This window comes from Cherax quadricarinatus, chromosome 8, assembly GCF_038502225.1.
Source record: "Cherax quadricarinatus isolate ZL_2023a chromosome 8, ASM3850222v1, whole genome shotgun sequence".
NCBI classification, from domain to species: Eukaryota; Metazoa; Arthropoda; class Malacostraca; order Decapoda; family Parastacidae; genus Cherax; species Cherax quadricarinatus.
In genome coordinates, this window is record NC_091299.1 from 10,622,874 (window position 1) to 10,644,180 (window position 21,307).

Below are 21,307 nucleotides of genomic sequence, written 5' to 3' on the forward strand. Positions count from 1 at the left end.
GGGATGGAAGGGTATAGAGCGGGTCAAGCATTGGTAACGACAGAGGGTATGAGTGGATATGTAGACGCTTGGTTTAAGTCATATACGCAAAGCGTGGGCTTCCGTGAGGTGGCATTGAGGGAAATGGGAGAGTATGTGCAGTGTGAGCTTGATGGTCAAGATCGGGTGACATTAGGTGGGCCGATTACGGAGTGTGAGATTTGGCAGGCGTTGTCAGGAGTGAGCTTGGGAAAAGCACCGGGTATAGACGGACTGCCAAATGATTTCTACGTAAAGAATTGGGGGGTTCTGAGGTTTTTTTTAGTAAGGCTGTTTAACATACTTAAGGCGGCTGAGGTAATGGGAGAGCAGCAACGGACGGCCGTTGTGGTGTTGGTACCGAAAGGGGAGCAGTCAACGGTAATGGATTATCGGGCACTTTCGCTTATGTGTGGAGATTATAAGTTGTTTGCGAGAATATTAGGGAACAGAATCAAGAGGGTAATAGGCAAGGTAATTGATAGGGGGCAATATGGGGTGCCAGGAAGGTCAATGTATGAAGGGCATGGCATGATTCGAGAATTTATAGAGAAACAGGGGGAGTTGGGTGATGGAGGTGTATTGGCGTTAGATTGGAAGGCTGCTTATGATAGTGTAGAAAGGGATGGGTTATGGAGGTTTATGCGTTGGCAAGGTTTTGGGGAAGAAATAATATCTTGGGCAAAATTATTGTATCAGGGGGCGTTGATGAGGGTGCAGGTTAATGGGAGGCTAGGAGTTAAAATACAGATGCGACGGGGACTGCTCCAAGGCTGCCCACTATCACAAATATTGTTTGCGTGTATACAGGATCCATTTTATAGGGCCATTCGGAGGTGTGTTGCGGGAGGTGGGGAGGGTACTGACCGACGGGAGGGGGGCTGGTATCGTAGGTTATGTGGATGACACGACTGTTTTGGTGAGAGGTAATAGGGATTTGCTTAGGGTGGGTAAGGTGGTGGATGTGTTTGGGGAGGCTTCAGGTATGAAAATTAATGTTGAGAAGACTAAGTTTCTAGACTTAAGGGATAGTACAAATGGGGATGAGGTGGTAGGGGGTGGGTGGAAGGTGGTGGATCAACTAATGATATGTGGGATAATTTATGTGAGAAATACACGGGTGGCTCAAGAGGTGAATTCGGTGAGAATAGTGGATGGAGTATTGAAAAGACTTGGTGGTTTGAGGGCAGCGCAACTAACGCTGCATCAAAGAGTAATAGTGACGAACGTGCTATTGTACAGCAAGATATGGCATGTCGTTGTCATGTACCCGCTGATGAGACGTGAGGTGAAACATTTACAACATGGGGTTTTTAGGTTTATATGGGGATCAGGCTGCGAATGGTTAAGTAGAGCGGTGTTAACACTTCCGGTCAGTCGAGGAGGGCTGGGACTTTTACCTCTGGAAAAAAGGATGATGAGCGTGTACCTAAAACGAAGTTATGTAAGGGAGGGGTGCGGGAGGGGAGGTGGACTTGTGCGAGTACGTAAGGATATGCAACGGTGGTGGGGGGGTAGGGATTTAATAGTTGGTGAGGCCATGATGAGGTTATTAATGACAGTGAGGGATCCGTCGTGTGTTAAATTGCGGGTCCTTGAAGGAGTGGAAGGTAGGTCAGTGGTGGCTGCTGTTGAAGGGGCATACCCTATGTATGCGTGGAACGAAATATGGATGCGTCTAAAACAATTACGTGTAAAACCGGGTGTTCGGGAGGTAATGTTTAGATTTTTACATGGGATTTTGCCGTCTGGGGTTGTCCTATTCAATAGGAGGATAAGGGAGGGAGGGGAATGTAGAGCGTGTGGAAGCATGGAGACAATTTTGCATGCGGTATATTTTTGTGACTGTATAGAAGTTGTGCGGGTCTGGTTAGGAAAGGTGTTCAGGTTAGTGGGTGGGGGAGGATTGCAGGTGTTGCGGGCTTTAAGTTTGGATATAGGTGGGGTGAGTAAGATGGTGGAGAATGCAGTAGCGTATTTGGTCACGGATTTTATATATACGTCATGGGCCATGAGGGAGGTGGGCGTGGATGAGAGGATAAAGGTGTTAGCTGCGACATTTTACAGAACTAAGTGTCGTAATAGGGAAATTTATGGAGGGAGTTGGGAGACTGCTTTTACTAAGGGCTATCGGAGTTTTAGGTTGAGGGATTTATGGGATTTACGAGCAATGTAAGGGGTCGCGGCGGGCTGGCTTCCTAATAAGGACAGTGTGAAAGAGTTGTATTTAAGAGAATGAATATAGTACTGAGACATAAGTGCCTTTGACTGTGTGATGAGCGGGTTGTGTGTTGTAAACGATACATATTCTTCAATTTAATTATTAATTATGCAATTGACAAAGGACGACAGACGTCGTAATGTGATGGAATATTATATATCTGTAACGAAATTATTGGTATGTGTGTAATGAAATGACAAAATGGGTGCATTGTGTGAATGCGAAATATATATATACACATGAAGTACTGCGAGTGGTAGGAAGGCTTCAGTATTTATCGACGTGTGAAGGTCATGCACTGTTATGTTTTGTGCTAACAGACTTACATCTTAGTAGTGGTTTTAATGATATGGGTGAAATATTTTTAGAAAGCTTGACTTATCCTGTTTTCTTAATACATATTGTTTTTTCATGGGAGCTCTATAGAGCCCGTAGGTTTAGGTTACCATTGAATTGATATATATTATAGGGTATTTGATGGATGACATAAGATTAGGTTTTTGTAGTTTCACTGGTTGTGTTGTAAAGTGTATGTAACATATGTATATATTTATACCTTCCTGGAGAAGGTGATATGTTTGGGTGTTTAGTAGATATACGTTGTACATGAATCATGTAGAATTGAATTTTATATTATATCAATACATTGAGTGATACTGAACGTATCATGTTGTTCAATATGGAATAATGAAAGTGTTTCATACAATATACAGTTATATATAAAGATTGTTACGTGTCAGGTGGATTGACATGCAAGAAGGGGGGGGGGTAGTGTTTTCAGAATGTAAGGTGTACATTCCGTGGCAGGATGTACAATCAGGAATGAGATGTACTTGCCAAGGAGTCATTAGGTTAGATTTAGTGTTCCAGACATAATGTCATTACTTCAAGGATTGGAATGGTCATTGTTTACTGTACAGATTTGTCTTTCAGATGTAATATGTTAATTGGAAAGTACATGTACTATGCACAATTTTTCATCACTGTTTTCACTATGTAATTTGTCGTTTATTTTTATGTACTATGTATGTCTTTTAAATAAAATATAAAAAAAAAATCACTTCAACGCCTACAACGAAAATGTAGCAGGTTCATCAAAATGACTGGCTGTTATCACAGCAGCCTTCTCATGGGCGGGTATATATTAATGATGGTGAAGGGCTCTTAATCCAACGAACTGAAAATACCATCCCTTTCCTTGGAGCAAACCGGATTAACTCTCTTTAACTAAGTTTCGTATAGCCCTTACACTTACAGGTTCAGAGCTGTACTATGAATCGTAATAATCTTCAAAGTTATCAACATTGGTTATTAGAAAGTTTAACAATATTTTACTGAAGTAAACAGTGAACCATACAACGAGAACTGGCGTGTACTTTAAGTCTGGTTGCGAGAGAAGTTTTTTTTTATATTTTATTTAAAAAACACAATACACTTTATACATGTATGCTATACATACGTCACATAATCAAAGACATGTGAACCATTAAATAATAAAAACAAACAACTCCACGTTCCCTATCCCAGCACTAAACTTATACATAAGAAACACACGTTCAACTATAAATGTTTGATACCCCCCAAAAAATGTCGAACATACATGTAACTACACTAAGGACAACCCACACCTGAACATACAGGTGGGTTTATTATATCCATAAAATACAACCAGTATCTTATAACACAAAAGGTAATTTAATCCAAACAATGTCACACTTATTTACATTGTACATGAAAGTTTATATACAAAGACATTCTCATATAATCCAGTTCATTGCACACATTAGTATTTTTTTTTTATTTAAAACTTACAACAAATACAAGAATGTATAAGAGTTTAATAAAAGAAGAACTATACTGGATATTAACAATCACCTCTATCACACAATCCCAGTACTTAAAATAACACTATAGCTGATAGCCATATTACCACCAGTTACACATCCAACAACATATCCTACAAAACCCCTCCTTTAACAATAATTAATAATGCCAGTGCAGACAAAAATATTTACATGCATCGTTCTAATAAATACCTTAAAACCTAACAATTAGGGTTATACCCCTACCTCATTAAACCTTAATGGGAATTTACCAGAAGTTGGTGATGCATGAACAAAACAAAACACAAAAATATAAAAGTACATACGAAAACAGATATGGACATTACATTGCTATACACACACACCTGTATAAGCGGAAGAATATACACCCAAAATATTTAATATCAATAATAATGCATCAACCATGAAATTCAAACTGTCATAACAACATTGTATAACATGGAGTTTACACGTAAAATATAAGAGAATACATTACATGCTACCTCATCTTTAAAACTAGGTTATGTAAATATTTAATATAATCCAAGACTAGAATTATCATATTGAAACATGTCAAATTGGTTCCCCCCACACAAGGACGGGGCAAGAAACCCCCTCAATGAAGACTATACAGGCACACCCCTACAACTAACTAAATCCTAGCTTAAGATCAAACTTGTTAATGACTGGACATAAGATCCTAATCTCCCTATCTGAAACACAAAGTATACATCCTTGACATAGTAATATTCACTACATGAATGTGTGTGTAAAAGTATTACAATCCTTCTTCTATATAGGAGTACAGCTTTAAAGGAAAGTACTTGCAGCTGCATGTTTAAAACTACAAAAATACAAGCATCATCCCATACTAACGTACACTTGACCTACAGTGTTTCCTTTTTTTATTTTTATTTTTTTAACACTTCTCATATTAATAAAAAGGATTACTAGAATTCACTGGCAGTATCATTTTTGTACCTGTTCAGTACTGCATGACATAAAACACCATAACAGCTGCGTAAGCCACCTATCCTTGACAGTGAGTGTAATAAATATACCCAAACCAAAATATGTAAATGTATGACGTTCTAGTTGTTACTGAATGAAACCATGGTACTGAACGCAAATATAAAATAACCCTCCAGGAACATAACCAGTTCACGAATGTATGCTCTCACTAGCTCACTCTCTCATCACCTTCAACACTACTAGCACAACCTTACACCCCCCCTCACATTAAAGGAGACCCATCCCTTGCCCCTCCCCCCTGTTCCCTGAGAAGTTGTGCTACAGTGAGATTACGATAACCTACCGAAAAACTTGATTCCCATCTCCCCCCATATATTAATCTATTCCTACACCTTGTCCTAAAGAACCTTGCTGCTAATGCTTTTATCCTCAACTGCCCTTTAATCTGCCTCATTCCCCAAGAAACATGCAAATAATCTGCCATGACATACATCAAAGCCCTCCCCACTTCACTTGCTACCCCACTAACATCCATCGACAAAGATCTAAGAAAAGACCATCTCCCCCCCCTCCCCCCAACAACCTAATAACCCCCGCCATCCAGACTCTCACCACGCCCAAAGATGAACAAAAATATACCACATGATAGGCAGTTTCCTCCTCCCCACAGAATGAACATGTTGCCTCTCTCACCAACCCCATCTTATGCAACACTTGCTTAGATGCAACCACACCCATGAGAAAACGGTATACCATCTCCCTGACCCTTGCTGGTATCCTAAGCTTCCTGAACTCCCCCCATATGACCCTCCAGTTATACATGGGGTATACTGCGACCCCCTGCAATACACCCCTTCCCCACACCACACCCACCACTGTGTTTACCTTCAAACTTTTAACCTGCCTCACTGTCAACAAGAATCTTATTACATCTTCACACTTTCTCAAATCCCTGCCACACCACCAGTTTCTAGCATCCCTCATCACCCTATCCACCCTAACACCCCTCTCCCCCCCCACCCTTAGATACCTCTGCTTAATATATAATGCCATTACCCTAGGCCCTAAGGCCAACAAACCTAGTCCCCCCCGTTTCACCTCCGTCATGACCACCTCCTTGGACAACCAGGCCCTCCCAAACCCCCACACAAACCTCAACACCCTCCTCTGTATTTCCTGTATATCCTGCACCCTCAAAGGGAACACCTCCGCCACACCCCAGACCTTACTATACACCACCGAGTTAATTACCAACGCCCTCTGCTGTAACGCCACTTCACTAACCCTCAAACCTTTTAACTTGCCTATAACCCTACTCGTGACTGTTTCTGAGTTAATCCTCCTACATTCCTGCAACTGCTTCATATACCATATCCCACACACCCTAATTCTGTCACAAACCGTCCAACCCATCTCCTCCCCCAATCTCCCCCAACCCATGTTCCTACCTCCAATAACCTAGACTTGGCTAAATTAACTACCATTCCTGAAACATTCCCAAAACTCTTTATCACCTCTCCCACCCTTCTTAAAGCCTCCCCACTCGTAATTAACACAGTTGTGTCATCCACATAACCTACTATTGCCCCCATGCTTCCCCCCCTACCCCCCGCAATTCCTCCTCCACAGCCTCAAAAAAAGGATGTTGCACACATGCAAAGAGCAACTGCGACAGCGGGCAACCCTGCCTTAATCCCTGTTCCATCATCACCGCCCCCCCCCAGCTTTCCATTAACCTGCACCCTCATGACAGCCCCCTCATATAGAGTGCACACCCACCTCACTACCCCCCCTCCAAAACCCAATTTCTCCAAACAGCCCCACAAAAAGTCCCTCTTCACGCAGTCATAGGCCTGAGCCCAATCCAAGCCAAGGACTCCCCCTCCCTGGCAGTTCTCTATAAAATCCCTTATCCCACTGTGCCCATTCTTCATAGTCCGTCCCGGTATCCCATACTGACCCTCATGTATGCTATTCCCAATTACCTTCTTTAACCTGTTACCCAATACCTTCGCAAAAATTTTGTAATCTGTACACATTAACGACAACGGACGATAATCTCCCAAACCCTTCTCCTCCCCCCCCCCTTCTTTGGCACCAAAACAACAACCCCAGTTCTCTGTGTTTGCGCCATCCTACCACGTTTCAACATATAATTCAGAACCACCACTAGGCACTCCCTCAGATCCCCCCAATGTGCTCTGTAAAACTCATTAGATAACCCATCTATTCCCGGTGCCTTCCCCTGACTCAACCCATTCACCACCTCCCCCACCTCAGCCTCCGTAATGCCTCCCTCCAACATTTCCCGATCCCCCTGCCCCAAACCCTGATGAACCCCTATAGCTCTAAATGTTTCTAACCCAATCACCCCTCCCCTTCTCTTCCATTTCTCCGTAAACCAATAATCAGTATACCTACTGATACAATCTGTGTCAGAGAGACCCTGTCCCTGCACATAACCCTCCCCCCCCTCCACGACAATATGTGCCACGGTATTCCTCAACTGTCTGTCCTTGAATTTTCGGAGTACATACCCGGTTGGCTTATCACCTTTTAGTACGTCCTCCAATCCTGCCCTGACCCTGAGTGCATCAAAACGTTCATTATGCATCTCCACTAAACGACTTCTAAGTTCCCCCATAACTCCTCCCACACCTTCCCCCCCCCCCCATAACAATCATTCAACTGGCCCTCTAAATAATTCTGCAATCCAAACCTCCAGCGTGCCCGTTCCCTGCCCCTCTTCTTAAAAAATCCTGCAATGTGCACCTTTGCCTGCAACTCCCACCAATCTAGCAAATCCACCTCCTCATCCCTAGCCTCCCAAAACCCTTTCCACCATGTCTGAAAGGACCAACCTTGATCTTCCTCCTGTAAAAGCCTCACATTTAATTTCCAATAACTGATATATTCTCGGAATACCATCCACCCGAAGGTCAGCCAACACTGCTCTGTGGTCAGATAAACCCACGTCTACTGTTCTAACCCTCTCCACTCCTATCCCCTGCCTCACATAAATCCTATCCAACCTTGCCTCATAACTCCCCTGTACATAGGTGTGCTCGACCTGATACCCCCCCCCTGCCGACCACATCTACAACCCCGACATCATGCAAAGCATCCCGTAAGACACCCAACACGCACCCCGCCCCCCTAGGTATTACGTCTGCATGCCTAATCACACAATTCCAATCACCTCCAATTATCGCGATAGCAGGTAAACCCCTGAGAACAAAGTCTGTTTTTATCCTCACATTACCAATCGTTGGCATATAAACTCCCACAAAACATACCCTGCTCTCCCCCCACCACCCATCCACCCGAACAACCCGCCCCCCTCCCCCCTCCTCCCACCCCCTGACTCGCAATGGACTGGTCTCCTTTACTAAATCAGCCACTCCTCCCTTTAAAAGCATTGCCATGCTTACAAACAACTTGTATCCTCTCAATGGCAACTCACTACCTGACTTATGGTTATGCTCCTGTAGGAAACAAACATCCACGTCATACCTTTTGAGGAACCACTCCAACCATACCCTTTTTACTTCAGTCTTGAGGCCATTAGCATTTATTGTTACACACCTGAATGATCAAGGAAAGGCGGCTTACCTCTGTGCCGCTGTGGCTTGCTCACACTTCCCTTCAAGCTACTCACACTTTCCTTACTACTCTTTTTAATAAGACCCCCTACCCCCCCTGCCCCCCCCCGATTTTCCCTGTACTCCCCCCTGTAGGGGATTTTCGTACCGCCTCTGCCCATGCCTTCTTACCTGGTCTTTGCCCAGGTGTTAAAACGTCGTCTAATTCAGTCAACCCCGCTGGCCGCTTCCTAGAGCTGCCTCCCAAAGCCATCTCTTCCTCAGGTACATCCTCCCTGTGTACCTCTGCCACCACAAGTGTATCCTGTCCACTATTCCCTGTTACTCCCTTCTTCTCACTCAGCCCTTGCAATCGCTACCTATCACTGGGCCGTCCATCCATGTCCTCTCCTACCAAAGCCTCCTCCAAGAATTCCTGGAGCACAGACTCCAAGGACACCTCCTGTGTCGACTCCGCCACTTCTTCCACCACCACAGGCGTTGGAGGAGGATCTCCATCCTCCACCGGGAGTGTGACACACGTCCCCATCTGTTCTCCCTCCTTCTCCACCTCCTCACTCCATAGACGAGTCCCAGTTTTCGCCGTCGCCACCACACTCGTCTGCTGGACCTCCTCCACCAGGGCTGGCACCCCTGGGGCAACTCTACGTGCACATTGCGCCGCTATATGTTCATAAGAGTTGCAAAGACGACACGTCCTCCTTTGTCCCGCATAAGACACATATACCTGAGTTCTGTTGCCTCTCAACATCACATACGAAGGTATAGGCTTTTTTAAGGTCATCTTGATGTTGTATGAACCTTCCGGGAGGCCCTCATATGGTCCATCCCGCCATACCCCTCCTCTAGCCTCATGAATGACTCCATAGTTGCTGAAAACGTCCTCTATTCCAAACTTGGTCGTCTCAAAGGGTACATTTCTCACCCGTACCCACGTGTAGTAAGTAGACACGTCATGCATACACACATCCATCGTCGAGTTGAGGCACATTCGGCGTTCCTGGTACTCCTCCACCACACTGCTGTAGAAACTGGCCCTCAGAAACTTCACAAATATTCTTTTCATCCCGTTAAGGGCCACACCATACAGTTCCTCGTTAGGGATGCCATATAGATCCCTAATAATTGCAGGAAGAAGTACGTTCATCGTAGCAGGGCTCAGAGAACCCCTTAACAGCTCAATGCATTATTATAATCAAAAAGAAGCGCTAAGCCACAAGGACTATACAGCACACAGCTCAATGCAGACTGTGTTAATCCTCCTGCCGGTGTAATCCGCCATGTTTGATCAGTGAAAACTGCGCAGAAACCAGGTGAAGTGGGAGCTACTGCGCAGCCCGTCCGCACGGCCCAATAGCGATGCGAACAATGCTCTTCAACGCCTACAACGAAAATGTAGCAGGTTCATCAAAAAGACTGGCTGTTATCACAGCAGCCTTCTCATGGGCGGGTATACATTAATGATGGTGAAGGGCTCTTAATCCAAAGAACTGAAAATACCATCCCTTTCCTTGGAGCAAACCGGATTAACTCTCTTTAACTAAGTTTCGTATAGCCCTTACAGGTTCAGAGCTGTACTATGAATTGTAATAATCTTCAAAGTTATCAACATTGGTTATTAGAACGTTTAACAATATTTTACTGAAGTAAACAGTGAACCATACAACGAGAACTGGCGTGTACTTTAAGTCTGGTTGCGAGAGTTGTCCGTTTCATGACTAACACTCGGAGGATCAAACCCACACCAGTCCCCCAACGATTCACGTGGGTTTAGCGCTTTACATGTGTATAAATTTAAAATAAATAATTTTGGAAGCTGGTTAAACTGGGTATCCCACAGCACAGGTGAAGCACTCCCAATGTTTGCTTTTTCTCTATACAATAATAATAATTTCTAAAAAGTACGTTATACAGCTGATATAGGATTTTTTTTTATATTTTATTTAAAAAACTTTACAGCTTAACATAAAATAAAAGGGTATGAGTACAGTACGATGCTCAGTCCTACACAACATACACTGACAAAATATAACAACACATTGTAACTGACACAAAAAAGGTTACCCATATACACTCACAAATATTTCCATATAACATACTTAACAATAAGAAAAAAGTAACAAGGGTGATCCGACCCCTAACCTCATTATAAACCTTAGCAAACATAACTTACAGGTGACCACAGTAACAGGGCCAAATATAAATAAAATTATATAAACATCCACTGAAACTAAACCTTTTAGGTTTATATAGATAACATAATATGACTGTGGAAAATTGCATTTACTTGGATGTATCATTATATACATAACAGTAAATTAACATAGATAATTATTATTTATCAGTTAGACAAGTAGGAATTTGGGACACCTAGGTCGCAAGAAATGTCCCCCTTCGATACCTACCACTGTCATATCCACAAGTTGCTCTGGACCTACCTGGAGTTTACCTGGAGAGAGTTCCGGGGGTCAACGCCCCCGCGGCCCGGTCTGAGACCAGGACTCCTGGTGGATCAGAGCCTGATCAACCAGGCTGTTGCTGCTGGCTGCACGCAAACCAACATACGAGCCACAGCCCGGCTGATCCGGAACTGAAATATGCATCACCAGGAATGCTGGTAAATATATAAATTTGTGGACTGTATATTAAAATTAAAAAAGGATTATAGTATATACACATTTATATAACAGAAGAATATATCTTAATCATAACACTCACCAATTTGACTGGAGATTAAGTTGTATCATACTCAGAAAACCTCACTGTCTATACATGAAAATAACACCTGGTCAGAGTTATAACATAACAGACTTATCTGAGGTTCCTGGAGCTGTCTTGTCCAGTCGCCTGATATCTCAAGTTATGCAGGACTGCACATCCAACAATTTCGCCTCCTATTTAATCTTTAGAGCACGAAAAATTCTTCCCATTACACTAACGTCTGTTAGTCTCAGTTCAAACAGTAATGGCGACTGTCCTCTTTTTAAAAATACACTTTTATTAAATACAATATAGGGCATCTATTTACCTATAAATTACCGTATTTCCGGAAAATATACAGTATTTTCCACAATGACTGTAACATAACATGACTGTGACATATTACAAAGGCTCACAACCTTCACATGAGTCAATAAGAGGAATGACCTACATCATAATCTCATTAAAACAAGTACATGCTCTTCACCAACTAACAACCTATACAAGAAAATTGCCTAAAAATATACATACGCCTCACTACAATCCCTCTGTAATCATTGAAAAATAATGAAAATCTTAAGCCTCCACTTATACTTAATAAATATTATATAATAATAAATATTATTACATAAAGTAAAGAGACAAAACCCCAGTTGCCAGGGTAATGCGTGAAGGACAAGCACAATATACCATACAAAATAAAAAACGTGTTTATCCTAACATAAACCGCCATAACACATTTCATAAATAACAACTTAACACCTCAAAACGCGATACACATATCTCAAAACAAAATAACATTAAAAAGAATGGTTAAACTTGACCCTATTTCACGATAAACCTAACAATGACATAACGTACAGATAACACTCAGTACCAGGCTCAAAATATGAAGTATATAAACATCCATTGAAACCAAGCCTTTCAGGTATATATATATAGGTTACATAATATTACTGTGACAAAGGTTCAATTCAAATGAAAGAATGTTCACTATAAAATATATCCGTTAATCACAACCTCCACATTAGTCATATAAACGAGTGATCTACATCATAATTCCGTTAACATAAGTATATACTCTTTCCCCATTACAAAACTTGAACGAGTCACTACAAATTTATGGAAGTCATTAGCCTTCCAGCCCTCATCAACAGGAGGAGCACATTATATTGCGATACGAATATTGCACGTGAAACATGCCCAATAAAGGCTATATACGTACAATCTACATAGACCCAAAAGCTCCTGCAAGGTCTTACACCTATAATCTTAACACCATTCATACTTAATATATTAAGAAGGTCATGACGACCCTGACACATCACAGAATTATCCATACATTACTACATAATTACTTGATTTCATCACCTATGCTTTCTGTACCCACTTGCATGCTACATACACTTATGCCACACATCTACACCTTCTATACCCATACACCTCACTCTCACCCCCCCAGGAGGCGACCCCGCTGTGCCCCCCTGACTTCCCTCTTCTCATATGTAATCCCCAAATCCCCACCCCTTACTCACTCAGCCCGAGTCACAGATTCATGAGAAACCCTAATGTTAACATTCTATAACATTCCAAAAAATCCTTCGCCCACCTCCTCCCATACAGTTCTCTATTACCACACATCGTACGATAAACCGTTACCGCTAGTACTCACCTCCGCACCTCACAAACCCCCCTCCCCCTCATCACCCACGATATATATATATATATAATCCACCATTATATTATATAATCCAAAGCTCTTGTGACACCCTCGTCGAACCCTCCCACATCTAGGCTTAGTGCACGCAGAACCGACACCCCTCGGCCCCCCACCCTCTGTACCATCCTACTTAACCAATACCTAACATCCTCCAGTCCCTCACAAAAGTATACTGCATGAAACGCCGTCTAATCCCCCCCACAGATTCCGCACCTCCCGCCCACAATTACCCTTCCGGTTCTTAGTACCTCCCCCGACGGTAGTATGCTATGCAGAAAACGATACGTTACCTCCCTCACCCTAGGCTTTAACTTCAGCTTGCTAAACCTATACCAAATAATCTTCCATGCATACATGGGGAACAATCCCTCAACTGGTACAACAATCCTCCCTGCAAGCAACCTACACAAAACCTCTATTCGAATTTTCCTGGGTTCTCTAACCAACATCAAAGTCCTCAAAACAGTTTCACAGTCCCTCAACTCCATACCACCATACAACTTACCCAACCTATCATGTACTTTTTTCAGCTGCCACCTCCTCACTCCTTTGCACAAAACCTCCCATTTAAGAAACACATTTAACCCTCCTTCTCAGATCCATCAACCCCAACCCACCCTGGCGCACAGGTAACATTACAACCTCTCTCCTCAGCAAATCGTACCTTGAACCCCACAAAAATTTAAACACCCATCTCAGACTTCCCACAATCGCCGTCCCTGTTATTGGGAACATGGCTGCTACGTGCCAAACCTTACTATACAATAATACATTTATTACAATCACTCTTTGCACGAGAGTCATGATGAGGTCGCAATGCACCCAGATGCTCCAGGATCCTTTCCATCAACCTATTTGAGTTTTCCTCTCGAGCAGCGTCCAAGTCATCCTTATTGATGATACCACAAATTTTTAAAGACACCGTTTGTTTCCTCACAACGTTACATCTCCCTCCCCTCCACCCAATAACCCAACCCCATGACCATTGACTTTTCACTATTTACCTGCATCCCTGTTGCACTTCCAAACAATTGCATAACATCATCCAAAACCCCCAACGCCATCCCTTCCCGAACCAGGACTGTTGTATCGTCTACATATCCTATTATTCCAGGCCACACTTTTCCTACCTCCCCCACACCCCCACTCGTGTTACATACACAACGTTCAACCATTCTATAGAATGCAGGCAAACAATATTTGTGACATGGGACACCCCTACCTAAGTCCCCTACCCATTACAATCTCCTCCCCCAAGCATCCATTAATCTGTACCCTCATCTTAGCTCCTTTGTACAATGTGGTTACCCAATTAACTATTTCTTCCCCATAACCCTGCCTCCTAAGTATAGCTCCCAATGCTCCCCTTTCCACCTGCCAGTCTAAAGCCAACAACGCCGCCCCCCTCCCCCCCTTTTGACTCCACAAAACTTCTCAATATTCCATGACCTTTAATCATCGACCTTCCAGGCAATCCATACTGCATTTTCGAAACCACTCTCCCTACCACACATTTAAACTGATTACCCAAGACTTAAGCAAACAACTTATAATCTGCACATAACAGCGATATGGCACGGTACTCCTTGAGGGTGTGCTGCCCCTTACCCTTCAGGACCAACACTACAACTGCTGTTGCTTGCTTGTCCCCCATCACACCCTTCTCCTTCATCTGATTTAATAACCTACCCATGAAACCCCTTATCACCTCCCAATGTTGGAGATAAAATTCAGCCGGGAGACTGTCTATTCCCGGTGCTTTGCCCTTCCTCATTCCCCTCTTCCTCACACCCCTCCTCCATTATTACCCCTCCTAAAGCCTTCCTATCACTATTCCCTAAATTACACGTCACATACTCACACACCTTCTCTAAAGCAACATTCCCCACCCTCCCACTTGTCCAATACCTTTCAAACCATTTATCTGCATACACACACATTCCTTTCGTAGCCCGTATCTCCTGACCCACCCTATAACCTCCCGCCATCTCATGTACCTCTAACCTCGAAATAGCTGTAACCTGCTGTCTTTGTTGTTGACATCGCAATACACACGCCGATGGCTTGTCTCCCCAAAGCACCTCCTCAACCCCTGCCTGCACCCTTACCGCTTGAAACCTCTCATTTTGTAACTCCCTCAGTCTCCCCTTGACCTCGACAATTTCATCCATAGGATAGTTGCCCCCCACAGCCCCCTGCCCATAACAACCCCTTAACCTGTCCTGTAAATAATTTGAAAGTCCATATTTTAAATTATTTATACGTTTACCCTCCCTCACATAATATTTCCTAATACTTTCCTTGGCTACACAATCCACCATTTCACGACATTGTCCACCCCCTGTGCATCATCGCTAAGCTCCTTCCATAGGACAGAAAATCCCTCTAACCCCTCCTCATCACTCAATACACTTACATTTAATTTCCAGTAACTCCTGTATATGTCCGCAAGCGCCTCCCACCCAACCTCCACCAACACTGTTCTATGATCCGACCATGCTACTTCAACAGTTTTGAAAGATCGCACTACAACCCCGTGAGAAAGATACACTCTATCTAACCTCGCTGCATACCCACTCCTAACAAACGTATGCTCTGTCTCCCACGCCCCCCCCTCAAACGCGTCCCATAACCGAATATCCCTCATTAAATCTCTGAGGGTCACCGACACATAGCCTGCCCCTTTCGGTTCCACGTCAGCCCTCCTAATAACGCAGTTCCAATCATCTCCTACTATTGCCACCTTCGGTAATGCACAGAAGAAAAACACAAGGTCCTCACACACAAGCTCCTGCTTTACCTGTATGTTATTCTCTGCAGGCACGTACACGCTTATAAAGGCCACACGTTTGCCCATCCATGCACAACACCCTTCCCCCTCCCCCCTCACTTCTCTGCAAAACAAACTGGCTCACCTCCCTAATTAGTATACCCACCCCTCCTTTCAAATGGGTAGATGGCAGGGTTACCACCTGAAACCCTGCCACCTCCAACACCCTATACTCCTTAAAATTATGCTCCTGAAGGAACACAATATCCACTCTAGATTTATTCAGAACCATTCTAAACCATTCTCTCTTTACACTATTACACAAGCCATTAACATTTACTGTCATACACCGGAGGCCTATTAAAGTTTCCACCCCTGCCTCTTTTCTTCACTTTTCCGGTGGGCACCAGAACTTAAGGGTCCACTTGTCACCTTCACACTTCCCTCTCTCCCCACCACCCTTCTTTTGGTGTCTCCTGTCGTGGCCACCACTACCTTCACCTTCAGCCCATATTTGCTTCCCAGGCCACTGCACTGGCGTTAGGACATCATCCGAATCCGACGCAGCGGCCCTCTTCCTTGTGACAATCGCCTCCTCCATAGCTTGGTCTGGGGATGCCTCACAATGTACCTCAACCTCCACTGTACACTGTTTCAATGATCCCAGTGACACCCCAGTCACGCTGTCACTCCCGTCGTCTGGATAGTTCTCCTGTCCTTGATGTATGGCAGCCGTCAACTCCTCATCTACCACCTTCCCAGGTGCAGCCTCCTCCTCAGGCAATGACAAGGACTTCAGCACCTCAGCTAATTCCTCCTCAATTTCCAACACTTCCTCCTGTACTTTCTGTTTGTCTCTATCCTCTGGAAGTGTCTGTGGGCCAGGTAACTGGTCAAGGGCCTCACCCTTTCCCCCAGCCTTATGCGCCTCATCCATTATCTCGCTCCATAGACGACCACGCCCTCCTTCACGTCGTTGATCCTCACCTGCTCCCTCCGTTGTAGAAGCGGATGCCTCCGCCTCTGGGCCAGGAGCTCGTTGTCGCTTCCCACACACCGCCGCTATGTGATCATATTCCCTATATAGTCGGCATGTACGTCTTTACCTGGCATATGAAACCATGACCTGTGTCCTGAAATCCTGTAGGTACACGTAGGACGGTATGGGGTGTCGTAATGTCATTTTTAGGTTAAAAGTGCCTTCCGGCAGACCTGCATAGGCACCCGTCACCCACGTACCATGCTGGGCCAAATGAACAGTCCCATATTCCTCAAAAACTCTTGTGATGTCTGTCTCATCAGCCTCAAAGGGGATATTACGCAGTTTGATCCATGTATAATGCCTGGATACATCGATCATCCTCACACAAACAGCTGGTGTTGCATCAAGACTTACGTCCTGAAAACGGTTGACCAATGATTCATAGACCGTTGCTGAGAGCAGTTTCACAAAAATTCTATGTGCTCCGTTTAAGGCTACCCCGTACAACTCTCCATCCTGAATGCCATACGTCTCTCTGATGATTTTAGGTAGTAATACTTGGGTTGAAACTTGCGTTATTGCCCCTCGGAGAAGCTCAACGCCAACAGTGTTATCCTGCGTCTATGGCTAAATGCCATGTTGACTGATGGTAGTTCTCCTGGTTTGACAGCAGAGGCGCGACAAGCACCACCTCACACCACTGCAGTCAGGTAACTGAGGAGCGTTTGCACAATAGGTCCACACGGCCCGAGAGCGATGAGGACAATTGATATAGGATTAGTTGACATTAATGACATACTTCATAAAAAGCCCCTGGATATACAGAGCATTTCTATTTCCCCTCAACTTGCAGTCTGTACCACATTCTTCCTCATCTGGTTCTCCCCTGGTGCATACCAGCTCCAGCCTCAAGGTTTTTCCCATCATTCTCGTGGGTTTGTTCAAATGCTCGTCGAGGAATTCTACGGTATAACAAGCAGTAATCCAGATCAAGAATGAGTCCTTGCTGTCAGTGAAGTTTTCTTGATTCCTAGTCAAATTCACTTTGATTCCTCCTTGAGCTTTATTCTCATTACTGCTGTCATATAATGTCTGACTCTTGCGGCATTTGGCGGCAACTGGTTGTGCAGCACGGCCATCACAGCCCTAGGGACCCTTCAATTATTAAAGTACCAACTTGTAATCATCCTGGATAACGCACAGTGGCACTGCCTTGGCATGTTTGTTTCCATATCTATTTCCTTGTTTTAGTATAAGCTGTTACTCTTAAACTGCCTATTTTTTGGAGTGGCAGTTAACAAACATCTTAATCTGATGTATTAAGGGTTGTTAGTACTGACTTTGTAACTTAATGGTGGATCATGTTGTTACGATATACAAAGTCTATCATAAAGATAATTTGATGGCCTTTAATATGAAGTCCAGGAACCCTGAACAGTAGGGAGTTTACAAAGCTTCGACGCTGCAGTACTTATTATTACTCTTAGATATATTACAATAGATATTTTTTTATCGACTGCTAGTGCTATAATATCTCAGCCGCTGCCCTCCACCTTTTCTTATTTAGATTGTCTTTAATAATACCGGCTGCATTTGTGTAGATAATCTTGAGGTTTGAAGTCAAACGTTGTGAAATAAACTTTTCTTAATAAAGTCCTTAAAAAAAAAAGCTTTGTGAAGTTATGATAACGCTCTACACAGAGCGAAATGTTGTCCTAATCAAATTATTATTATTATTATTATTATTATTATTATTATTATTATTATTATTATTATAATCAAGGGGGAGCGCGAAACCCGTAGGATTATGCAGCACCTGTGGGGGGGATGTGAAAGGTATTCAGGCTTAATTCAGGGAACTAGAGCACAGATCCAATTCCCTAGATTAAAAGCCCCTCACTAACATCAAGGAACCTTCCTTGAGGGGGGTCCTAATAAAAGCTTGTTCCCCAACGTGTGAGCTGGACACCATTTGGACCCAGGCTTGTGGTGTGAGGCCAGGCTTCGAAGATTGCGTCGCACTTCTCAACATTATGTCAGCTTTGGGATCGTGTGTTATAGTCAGGCATGTTCATCATCCTGTGATATTTCTGAGGATATTTTGAGAGGGGTTTTCGTATGGCAGATGCAGTTTGTGTACGTATACTTATCACCACTATAACCATTAATAACAAGATGAGTTTTGAATTAAAAAAAAAACATTCTTTGAAAGGGTATTATGACCTACGAAAGAATTAATAAGACAAGAGATGAGTTAATCAGAACAAAAAATAGGATTCACACTTGGACTGAGTTATTTGTGATCCACTACAGTAGATGATTACACTAGTGATACATGATACACACCAGAATGGTTGTTACAGGAAATTTTTAAGAAACTTAATGAAAAGTGGGTGGTATTTTTTTGTCCGCTAGGAAACAAGACGGGTCTTAAGCATCGGTTAAGATACCGCTAGACTACCCAATCTAGGTTTCCATACCATTTAAAAACAAGAGATTATTACATGACAGTCCCTGCGGTAGTTCCTAGTGGGTTAGCAAAGAATATTTAAGCGCTAGGTCGAGTAATCAACGCAATCGTAATATTACTAGGATTTTACTCCTATGAATGGAGCTGCTAGATCTTCGATAAGAAATATTCTTAGGAATATTCAGTCTTTAAAATATTTCACAATGCTTCTTTGTTATGAACATGTTATTACAATGGTTCATTTTCTGGGTTATTGTCTTGATGTAGTAAGAGATGTTTCATAATGAATTAACAGGGTAGTGGTTATTTGCCAGTTGAAATTGGTTCATCTAGCCTAATACATAATAAGCAGCTTCAGTATCCGCATTATCGTGTCCATAAGAGGTGCTTAACAATTGTTTGTGCATCTGCAGTATAACTGTATAATTGTGCATTTATATAACTGTCTATAATGTGCACACAGCTTTCACCACCTCCGTCAGGAGGCAGGTCATGGCCACATTACCCTTACCACCTTCGTCATGAGGCAGGTCATATGCACACTGCCCTTACCACCTTCGTCAGGAGGCAGGTCATGGCCACACAGACCTCGCGACTTCCGTTAGGGAAAAGGTCATAACTACAAAGTCTTCTCCATCTCCGCCAGAAGGATGTTCTCACGTAGTACTCGCGACCTTCGTCAGAAAGCAAGTCATGACCACAAGCCTTCACCACGTTCGTCGTGAGGTAGGACATGGCCAGTCACTCTGTCATTTATTTCTTTGCGGTTTTATCTTGAGAATCAATATGCTGAGTCATAAAATTTCTTTTTAGCTTGAGTACCAAGTCAAGATAGCCAGGTCAAGGCTTCTTCTATATCTTTTTTTTTTTCGAGACTACTTATAAATGTCTGTTTTTTAGCTTGACTGCAATACAACACTCATTTTCAGCACTCATTATTTCTGACTGACCCTGGAGTATACTGAAATTTCTTAGTCTTAAAATATTCTTGGCATTCTGGAGTCTCGTATTGGTAGTGGGAAGAGCTCCACGCTGAAGTGATGATTCAGCACTTTCAGAGGCCGATGTTTCCGTTGTTTCGGCCTTACGAGTAGACTTGGGGTCCACAGTTTCCCTCCTCTCCCTATTCCTGGGAGTGTCAGTCTGATAGGAAGGGGATTGCAGCTTCTCTACCGTTTCTCTGTTGCTCCCGCAAGCTCCATTATTTATTTTCTATCGACGGTAACCCTGTATCTTAGGGTTTAGATATTTTAGGTTAGCTAGTGTTGCATGTGGCTGGGTCGAGCAGAGTTTTGTCATCAGGGGTAGGTAGGACTTATTTATTAAACTTTTGGTGTGATATTTTTGTGCAAGTATAGTTTAGGCTTCGTGGCGTACTAGTATACCAGGTTCCTGAAATAATTTTAAAGTTCATATTATGTTAACACATCTGTTTCTAAGCTGTTTTAATCTAATTTAGCTTTTAGAATTGCATGACTAACAAACTAGACATTTCTGACACCTCGAGTCCAACATTACGGCAACAAATATGCATTCTGAATTTTCCTTCCTCAGCTTGATGTGTCCAAAAGTAGGGAAAATGTAGCTGAAAGCTGGCTCAAGAAAAATACACCATGATCTGTAGAGTAGTGGAACACATTTATAAATACGGTCATTGAAGTAAATTCTTTGGGAATTTGGTAGGGCAGAAATATGTTGTAATTCGCCTGTATTCAAATAAAGAAGCCTGATAAGCGAGTGAAATGTTTCGGCAATGAAGATTATTAGGTGACAAATAACCCACACATAGGAAAGAGAAGGTTATGACTACATTTCGGTCCGCCTTGGACCAGTTATTTCTGTATTGTTCCAGTCACTGTACTGTGCCTGTTTTGTTCATCAGATACCGAAGTGTCGCACATGTGTCTTACTCATCAGCTCGGGTGTATGTCGAAGTTGTCTAGCATGGCCAGGAGACCGGCTGAACTGCAATGCTTTTCTTCGAATCCCCTCAAGGAAGGTTCCTTGATGTTAGTGAGGGGCTCTTGAT

General features: G+C 43.2%; 1 protein-coding gene across 1 annotated transcript in view; it reads right to left on the reverse strand.

Moving 5' to 3' along the window:
• LOC128685429 (Na(+)/citrate cotransporter) overlaps nucleotides 1-21,307 on the reverse strand; it is a 154,416-nt gene that overhangs the window by 44,334 nt on the left and 88,775 nt on the right. The window lies entirely within an intron of this gene.